The following is a 10341-nucleotide window of genomic DNA, read 5'->3' as shown; positions in this document are numbered from 1 at the left end:
TTTTTTAGGTGATTAATATTTGATTGTTTTTCTGTCTTCCAGGAGGCTGGCTGCTTATCAGGGATAGTACTGAAAAGTCTGCAGAATTTAATCCCTGGCAGAGTTTTGCTTGCTTTATTTTAAATAACAGTTACTCTCTGCAAATTTTTCAAATTATTTTGTTTTCTTTTCCTTTGATAATTGCAAATATTTGCAGGTAATTGCAAAAGTTTTAGAAGTTTTAAACTTTTCAGAATGTGTCACAATACCCCGAAGTTATTACAAGGACCAAAGCAGGAATTATGAGTCTGAAAGCAAAGAAGAAAGCTCGGTGAGTTTTCCTTATTCTACCCCACCCCACCCTCAAGGGAGTGATTGTGTATTAAGTCTCTTTTGTTTGTCTGTGTGTTTGTTAGCAGTCTATCAGATCGGAGCAAATGTGAAAATCATTGAAAACATTATATTACCCACAATTTTTTATGGATCGCCTTCAAAACTTAACAATGTACTAGACCTTGGGGGACATGACTACCTAGGTTGGCTAAGGATTTGACCTTGACCTGACCTCTATTGTTATGCCCAAGATCAAAGTTGACCTTTGACATTACAATGATAAAACTTTGCTAAATCACACACTTCATGAATACATCCTAAAATGTCAAGTTGTTACAGCTCATAGAAGCCAGATCAAAGGTCAGACATCAGTTTGTTGTTTAAAAAAACAGGCTGATATAAGCAAGCTGTGTTTGTCTTTTATATTTGGTGGTATTGTACAGCACTTTGGTTTGCCCTATTACTGTTGGTTTTAAAAGTGCTTCACAGATAAAGTGGACGATATGGTATGCAGCACTTCCTGCATCTTGAACAGTGATGGATATTGATATGATTTTGTCACTAATGTTATTTTTTAGTTTGCTTGTAGGTCAGATTATTTATCAGTTGCCTTACTGGTGACTGGTTTGTTTTCTGTAATTAAAAAAAAAAGGCTTTCACCAATGTTGCAACATTTTATTACCTCCTAATGTAAACTCAGTGTAGCTGCATTACATGAATGTGAGACAATTGTTTGACTGACAGTATTATTGAAATTGCGTGGTGAAAGCAATCGATAATGACTGTGTGCCTGTTTATAGGGAGGGGCACGGTTACACCCTACACTTCCAGTCTTATCTCTGTAATTGATTACAGAGATAAGACTGGATAAGACATGGAATTGTTTTCCCACACAGTGTGAATTACTGCTCAGTGTGTAAAGATTCAAACCCCTATATGAAATGTTTTTTATTAGTCTTTGAGTGCACAACTTCAATGATCTCCATGAAATAGTATATTTGTAACCAATTCCCTAAAATACTAAATACTAGGTAGTAATTATATACTTGTATAGTAATACAATATTATCTACACCTATAATGTATGAGGACTCATTTTGGGTTACTTTTAGTTCAAACTATATGTTCTTTAGTTTCTTACCATCAATTTTGCTTTTTTTAGGACTTCTTTTGGGGCCACAGCACCACCCTTCATTGACTACCTGAAAGATATTCTACGTCGATATCCAGATGGTGGACAGATTTTGAAGGTTGGTGTAATGTTCTGCCAAAAGCCCATCATATCAGCCACTTCACAAAATACTTCACAAAAAACTTCTTATTCTTTAGAAATTTGCGGGAACCAGACCCTTGGTCATGACCTCAGTAAATGCTTATAGGTTTATGATCTTAATTAGCATTTTGGACCACACTAACTAAAAAGTATTTTGTAAACATAATCATTCTAACTTTTATAAATGATGATTGGCTCGGGTGTGGAAACTGGCTAATGACTTGTGTTTAAAAAAATGTCAGCTGTGTGGTTTCCTACTGAGTTCCACCATTTGCGGTTTCTAAAAAACATCAAAATGAGGATAGCAAAATATGCTTAGCTCAAGGCCTCATGATGGACTTTAGTGAGTAATGTTATAATGTTCATGTTTTTAACTCCTTAATTCATAAACTAATTTTGGTCAGTTTTAAAAAGAAGCGATATTTCATACTGAAAGGATCAAATATCGATCAATCGATCAATCAATCAAGCCTTTTATTTGTCACATGCAATGTTTACACCTGCAGTGAAATTGGACCCCCCGGACCATACATATATAGCAAAGACATGATGTGGGAAGACAGGTCAGAGACAGGTAGTAATTTGGAAAAAACAATGGGCAAGTGGAAGAGGGGAAAAAAGAGACCTCTACTCATACTGGGTTCCTTATGGGAGGTCAGCATGAGAACAGAAAACAAAATATGTAGTTTACAGTGACAAAAACACTTTGCAGTAACATTCATATTTGAAGCTCTGTCTTCTGTTGAGGCTACAAATTTGTGTTCTGTTATGTGAGCACAAGTGACATGCTCTTTTTATTGTTTCAATTTGTTCATGTTGACAGCAAATTTTAATTTGATTCTTGAATTTCGTTTTAGTCATAGTCATTTGACTAAAACCTCATTTAGGTTGTGATAATTTAGACACCTAAACTCTCTTAGTTTTAGTCTTGACTAAAACTAAGAGAGTTTAGGTGTGTATAAATCTAAAGTTGATCAAGGTGAGTAAAACAAAAAAGTATAAAAGTTTGTTGTGTTTTCACCTCTAAAAGTTACTCTACACGGTTTACAAAGCACCTTGTTTTCCTTGCCATCAAATTCAAAATGTGTCCATATGTCTACTCGTCTCTTGCTCTCAAGTGTTGACATTTTACTTTACTTCTGATTGGATGGATTGGTTTTAGTTTTTATTTAGACATCATCTTGTTCTCATCAGGCAAAACAGCTTGTTGATAAAAAAAAAAAGAAAAACGTGTCAAAAATGATTTGTTAGTGACATTAGCACTGGTTTCAGAGATCTTAAAAACTATAACAGTGTCCAGACAAATACCTTTTTATTTATATAGAAAATAATGGCAAACCCAAAATTTGCATCAAGGCACTTCATCATATGTATTGCAAGCAACATTCCTTAGATACTTGACTTGGTGAGTTAAATGGAAACTTAGATGTTGACTGTAAATAAAAACATAATACTGTACTATACTAATATGTATACTCTTAAGTATTTGACCACACTGAGCTGACATTTTATCAGATATCCTTCATATGTCACTCAGGTAGGTGAAATATGAAAAAATATAATGCAGTAGAGTTCAACAATAAAATATATGTAGCCTTCATTATTACCAGTGATTTAAATCAATACACATAATGAACATGTGACAAAGCATAAAACACTTTTGGTTGTCATTGTTGGAGAATAAAGAATAAGAAATAATGTGCAACTATACACAGCAGATAAATATTAACAACAGAATCTGAAACTCCTTTCACTCTAGATATTTTGATGTTAATGTGGGAATTCTAAATTTCTAATAAAAACAGGGCTAGATCCCATTTAGATGAGTCACTCTCAGTGTTTGGTATGCTGATTCACTGGAGAGATGGGACACTTCTTGGAACAAAGTCATCGATCATATCACTTTTGTGTTATTTTTATTTGTCAATCAGGAACTGATTCAAAATGCAGATGATGCTGGAGCAACAGAAGTGGTTTTCATCCATGATGAGCGGAGCTATGGGACTGAGAGCCTTTGGACGGAAGAATTGGGAAAATACCAAGGTATTCACTGAAAACTGAAGTTTTGAAACCTTTTTTGTTTGTTTTCTACATTTAAAAAGATGAATATAGAAAATATAAACTAGTTGCTTCACAGGAAAAAAAAAACAATATTCAGTTGTCTTTTTAAACTTTGTGCAGCCTTGGTTCTCTCCAGGTACTCTGGCTTTTTTTATGTCCTATTATAGAACAGTGGTCAACGGTCATGTTTTCTCTGTCCCAGTGTGGATTCCCTCTGGAAACCCAAACTGGCACAGAGAAAAATATAAGCTCCACACAGAAGGGCCCCAGAAGGGCTCCACACTGTTTTCCTCCAACAGTCCAAAGACATACTTATCGGTAAAATCAGCGGTCCCCAACCTTTTTTGCGCCACGGACTGGTTTATGTCCGACAGTAAGGTGTTGCAGATAAATACAACAAAATAAAACCAGTACTGGTACAAAAAAAAAGATTTATTCATAACCAGTGTTGGGAAAGTTACTTTGAAAAAGTAATTAATTATAGTTACTAGTTACTTCTTCAAAAAAGTAACTGAGTTAGTAGCTGAGTTACACGATTCTAAAAGTAATTAATTACTTGAAAAGTAACTATTGCGTTATTTAAAAAAAAATGTTTAACCATGGGGTCCAGGGTATAATTTGCCATTTTTGACTACTTTTGATTTGACCTCTACATTTCACCTTTAAAAACTGTTTATTTTGCCTTGTTTGGTATCATTCTTTTCAGCACAACCTCATGTGTATTAACACAATTGATCTAAAATCAGACAAAAAGCATAAAATCTAAGTAGAAAAAGTTATATTTTTTACTGTAACAACCACAAACATGTTTAATTAATCATATTTCATAACTTTAAATGCAAATATAAATTGTCATTTTTAAAATCATAGGCACAAGTTTTGCAAACAACAAAGTTATTTGCAGCTATTTACCTTTTAGCCCTTTTTTTTATAACCATTTCAAAATATTTATATAACAATCAGGTGTTCTGCTTTCAATAAGATGCCACACAAATTATTTGTGCAACTCCAAAAATTTCTGTCTACTATACATGGAGTGCAGAATTATTAGGCAAGTTGTATTTTTGAGGAATAATTTTATTATTGAACAACAACCATGTTCTCAATCAACCCAAAAAACTCATTAATATCAAAGCTGAATGTTTTTGGAAGTAGTTTTTAGTTTGTTTTTAGTTTTAGCTATTTTAGGGGGATATCTGTGTGTGCAGGTGACTATTACTGTGCATAATTATTAGGCAACTTAACAAAAGACAAATATATACCCATTTCAATTATTTATTTTTACCAGTGAAACCAATATAACATCTCCACATTCACAAATATACATTTCTGACATTCAAAAACAAAACAAAAACAAATCAGCGACCAATATAGCCACCTTTCTTTGCAAGGACACTCAAAAGCCTGCCATCCATGGATTCTGTCAGTGTTTTGATCTGTTCACCATCAACATTGCGTGCAGCAGCAACCACAGCCTCCCAGACACTGTTCAGAGAGGTGTACTGTTTTCCCTCCTTGTAAATCTCACATTTGATGATGGACCACAGGTTCTCAATGGGGTTCAGATCAGGTGAACAAGGTGGCCATGTCATTAGTGTTTCTTCTTTTATACCCTTTCTTGCCAGCCACGCTGTGGAGTACTTGCTCCACCACAATGTGATGGAGCATTGTCCTGCATGGAAATCATGTTTTTCTTGAAGGATGCAGACTTCTTCCTGTACCACTGCTTGAAGAAGGTGTCTTCCAGAAACTGGCAGTAGGACTGGGAGTTGAGCTTGACTCCATCCTCAACCCGAAAAGTCCCCACAAGCTCATCTTTGATGATACCAGCCCAAACCAGTACGCCACCTCCACCTTGCTGGCGTCTGAGTCGGACTGGAGCTCTCTGCCCTTTACCAATCCAGCCACGGGCTCATCCATCTGGCCCATCAAGACTCACTCTCATTTCATCAGTCCATAAAACCTTAGAAAAACCAGTCTTGAGATATTTCTTGGCCCAGTCTTGACGTTTCAGCTTGTGTGTCTTGTTCAGTGGTGGTCGTCTTTCAGCCTTTCTTACCTTGGCCATGTCTCTGAGTATTGCACACCTTGTGCTTTTGGGCACTCCAGTGATGTTGCAGCTCTGAAATATGGCCAAACTGGTGGCAAGTGGCATCTTGGCAGCTGCACGCTTGACTTTTCTCAGTTCATGGGCAGTTATTTTGCGCCTTGGTTTTTCCACACGCTTCTTGCGACCCTGTTGACTATTTTGAATGAAACGCTTGATTGTTCGATGATCACGCTTCAGAAGCTTTGCAATTTTGAGACTGCTGCATCCCTCTGCAAGATATCTCACTATTTTTGACTTTTCTGAGCCTGTCAAGTCCTTCTTTTGACCCATTTTGCCAAAGGAAAGGACGTTGCCTAAAAATTATGCACACCTGATGTAGGGTGTTGATGTCATTAGACCACACCCCTTCTCATTACAGAGATGCACATCACCTAATATGCTTAATTGGTAGTAGGCTTTTGAGCCTATACAGCTTGGAGTAAGACAACATGCATGAAGAGGATGATGTGGACAAAATACTCATTTGCCTAATAATTCTGCACTCCCTGTAAAGGAGAACATCACAGCCTGATACCTGCAGGCCTGACAGCAGGTGTATCACTCCTGTTCTCTACCTGGAGACAGCAGTCGCCTCATTGTTCTGACACACAACACAAAACTATCCACAACACTATACACTAACTACACAAGACAACACATTAACTACACACTCCAAACATGCTAAACGTCACAAATCTCTCACAACTCACAACTCAAAACTCGCTCTCTCTCTCTCTCCTGCCGTCACTCCTAAAACTTCCCCCTCTTCCTAAACAACCAAATGTCATGTTGCCATATGACTTTTGAGTGGTCGACATGGTGCATTTTTCCACCAACAGGAACGGGCTATTTTTTGTTTGGTCATAAGCAGAGAGTGCTTGCTAGCGCTGTCCTTAGACAGTTAACGTGACAAAACTATTGGGGGAAAAACGCCACGTATATATTGTTTATCATGACTCTGGTTTTACATGGCCTATCAACACAATTAAAAACTGGTATATATCACTTTGTTGCTTTGTCATCTTGAAGTGGTCATATGATTGGCTTACCACGACTACTTTATTCTTCCTCAGCCAAACAGCAGCACTCATGCGATTGTTTTGCCCCCTTAGCTCCAGGTGTTGTGCCAAAAAGTGATAGTCACTCACGAGGGCGCGCGGAGCTGCTTAAAGCTGTTGCGCCCGGATTACTTACGTAGACAGCTACTTCCATGCAACTGATATAAGATGCTGTAAGCTGAACACAGCTTCAGCCGTCTGTTTGTTGACAAATAGTAACCCGACCACATTTTCATGTTAGTAACGGTAACGGCGTTGTAACGATAGAAATAGTAATTAGTTAGATTACTCGTTACTGAAAAAAGTAACAGCGTTAGTAACGGCGTTACTGACACTGTTACTTGTAATGCCGTTAGTAACGCCATTACTTGTAATGACGTTATTCCCATCACTGTTCATAACACATGGGAAAAGACCCAGTGAAACAGAGTTAACAATAAAAACGATAAAAAAAAATAATGAATAAAACCGATTAAAACCCTGAAAAACATACATTTCACACCTGAGACTCAACTCACCAAACGACTCACGGTCCGTGCCCCAGGGGTTGGGGACCGCTGGGTTAAATGGCAACTCTAAATTGGCCATAGGTGTGACAATGAGGTTGAATGGTTATGCAACAGACTGCCAACCTGTGTAGAGATGTATCCTTTTTAATGCCCCTTTGCGGTCAGGATAGGCTCGTTTTGTTTCATTTATAGTTTTTCCAAGTCTTCAGATTTTCAGCTGACTTGCTCCTGGCACTCCTCTCTCATCTGGACCCAGCTAGCTATTGAAATAGCCCAACCAATTGCCAGATCAGTCCCAGCTGCTCTGCCAGCCTCCAGGCACTACCTCCTGAACCCACAGACCACAGCTCCGAAAACAATGTAATGCAGAGATACCTTAAACATACACCATGAGCATGTTTTGTTTTTGCAAAGGTCCTGCTCTCTATGCCTACAACAATGCCACATTCACTGATGAAGACTGGCAAGGAATTCAGATGGCTGGAAGGAGTGTCAAGCGTGATGACCCAAACAAAGTCGGGAGGTTTGGAATCGGCTTCAACTCCGTTTATCACACAACAGGTGAAACTATCTATAATTAGCACACATGGCAAGGAAAACATAAACAGTTGACATTGACATATCTTTCTTTACTTTGTCCACAGATGTACCAAGTATATTCAGTTCAGAGCATCTTGGCATGATGGATCCCCAAGAAAAAATATTTGGAGAGAGAAATGGAGGGTTTTGGTGGTCTTTGGATGATGCTGAAGACCAAGAAGTTCTGCTGAATATGCATGATCAGTTTCAACCATTTAGAGATATAGTCTCACATGTGTGTGACCATGGATGGTCAAAAGTTGTCATGGAGGATCAGCACTTCAATGGGACAATTTTTAGATTTCCTTTACGTAATGAAGCATCAGAGATTTCTGATAATCTGTATGACTCAGATAAAGTGGTTGAGCTTTTTGATAGCTTCATTGCAGATGCAGATTTGAGCCTCCTCTTCTTGAAAAATGTCACCTCCGTGTCCTTGTTACATATTAGTGAAGATGGAGCTGTTAACACCAGACTTGAAGTGAAATCTTCAGTCCCCACAGATGATGTTTTGGTGTCAGAAGAGGAGTCAATCACTGAGGGTCTAACAAGGTTCAAAGTTATAACTGTGAGTTCAAAAGACCAAAAAGAGACAAAGTGGCTTCTGACAACATGTACCATGAAAGAGGGCGTTGCAGAAGATCTTGATTTGCTTACAAAGAAGTTGAGCTTTTTACCTCAAGTTGACCTGGCATTCCCCTGTGGTGAGAAGAGAGACTGTAGCCAGAGCAGACTGAGCTGCTTTCTCCCCCTTCCAAACAATGAATCCAATAAGACAGGACTCCCAGTTTATGTCAATGCATGCTTTGGCCTCACAGACAATAGAAGACACATCAAATGGCAAGAGGAAGACCAGAGACATGATGAACATGCTTTGTGGAATGAAATGCTGATGAAGAAGGTGTTTCCACAAGCATACATCAAGATCATTCAAGATGCCATTAAACTTGCCCAAAAATCTATCCTCCCTGTTTCCTCTGTGTACAATCTGTGGCCAGATCTCACTCAGATACAACACAAAGAAAAATGGCATGCTCTCACTCTGGATGTTTTTCATCACTTATTCAGACAGAACGTGGCCATCCTCTCTCTTGCTAAAGATGAAAGACAGTTTATCTCTCCATCAGAAGCTGTTTTCCCCTGCAATGGTCCAACAAGCACCAACATATTGTCTGCCATTAAAAGGGCTTTAGTGTCATGTGGAGAAAATCTTGTCACTTTATCAGCTAGTGTTGCAAAGGCTATAAATGAGGCCTACCCAAACCCTACTACCCTAAAACATGTGACTCCAGCATTCCTCAGGGCCATTCTCCACAGGACCGGTGTGGATAACATCACTAAAGATGACAAACTCAGTCTTTTGGAGTACATTTTAGGTGATGAACAATACAAAGAACTTGAGGGTCTTCACCTCCTTCCACTCAGTGATGGCTCTTTCAGATATTTCACATACGAAGAGGAAGACACTGCTTTGATTGACAGCCATGAATTTCCAAGGTAGGATTTTCATACATCTATCAATATTTAAAATAAATGTTACATAAAGTATAACTGAAGTTGTCATTTTTTTTATTATTTTGAGTGGCAAGTTTTTCCATTGTTTTGTTACATTTAAGGCAAAACTAGCACTTATCGTTACGTCTGATAAAACCAAAATAAAGCATACATAAGCTGAATAGTGTGACATAGTGCCACATTTTAATTGCAGCAGAAATTTTGGTAATTAGACATCCAAAAAGACCTGATTTACTGTTCGACTATGTTCACCAAAAAAGGTGGACAGATCCACTGGGCTTATAAGATTTCGAAGAATATTCATATATTGAATGAAATTGTAAACCCAAGTCATGACTCGTGAGCAGAGATGCGCAGTAAAACGTTACAAGTGACGCATTACTGTAATCTGTAGTAAGTAATTTAAGGAGTACTATTGCAAAAAAAGTAATTCGTTACTTTCCCGTAAACACCCTGCATTACTGCATTACTAAACCACTGTAATTTTGTTTGTGAGAGTGTCTCATGACAATGATGTAAGCATGTGCGATGTCCGTGGCAGCAACAGACGTTCCTAGATCAACAATGAATAGTATGGAATGCAGGAGAGAGAACGACCATGTAGAGTTTAAAACTTGGAAGTACTGACATTACTTTAAGATTCTGTAAAGAATGACAAAAACATTAGCATCCGCTGTACACTTTGTGTGGGATGAAAACTTCTTTCTACAGCGAAAAATTAAACTGAGCAAGCACCTAGCAAGCTGCCATGGGAATGTGAAATTCACAGGAACCCCAACCCCCACTGACCGCCGCGGAGAAGTAATCAGTAATTAGTAACTAATTACTTTTTTCAAGTAACTTGACCAACACTGCTTGTGAGGCACAGGGTGCTTGTGAAGAGTTTCATTTACAGTGAACAGTTTCGTTTTTACGTTTCTGACAACGGCCAGCAAACTTTCCAGTT

At 38.1% G+C, this 10341-nt stretch overlaps 1 pseudogene; it reads left to right on the top strand.

Moving 5' to 3' along the window:
• Positions 1–281: 281 nt before the first annotated feature.
• Positions 282–10341, top strand: part of LOC147311728 (sacsin-like) — a 36905-nt pseudogene continuing 26845 nt past the window's right edge.

This window comes from Aulonocara sp. 'chitande type north' Nkhata Bay, linkage group LG16, assembly GCF_057382095.1.
Source record: "Aulonocara sp. 'chitande type north' Nkhata Bay isolate Kocher_YH1m ecotype deep benthic linkage group LG16, A_spYH_male_GT1.1, whole genome shotgun sequence".
Taxonomy (NCBI): Eukaryota; Metazoa; Chordata; class Actinopteri; order Cichliformes; family Cichlidae; genus Aulonocara; species Aulonocara sp. 'chitande type north' Nkhata Bay.
The sequence above is the reverse complement of the archived record's forward strand: the minus strand, read 5'-3'. Positions and strand labels throughout refer to the sequence as shown.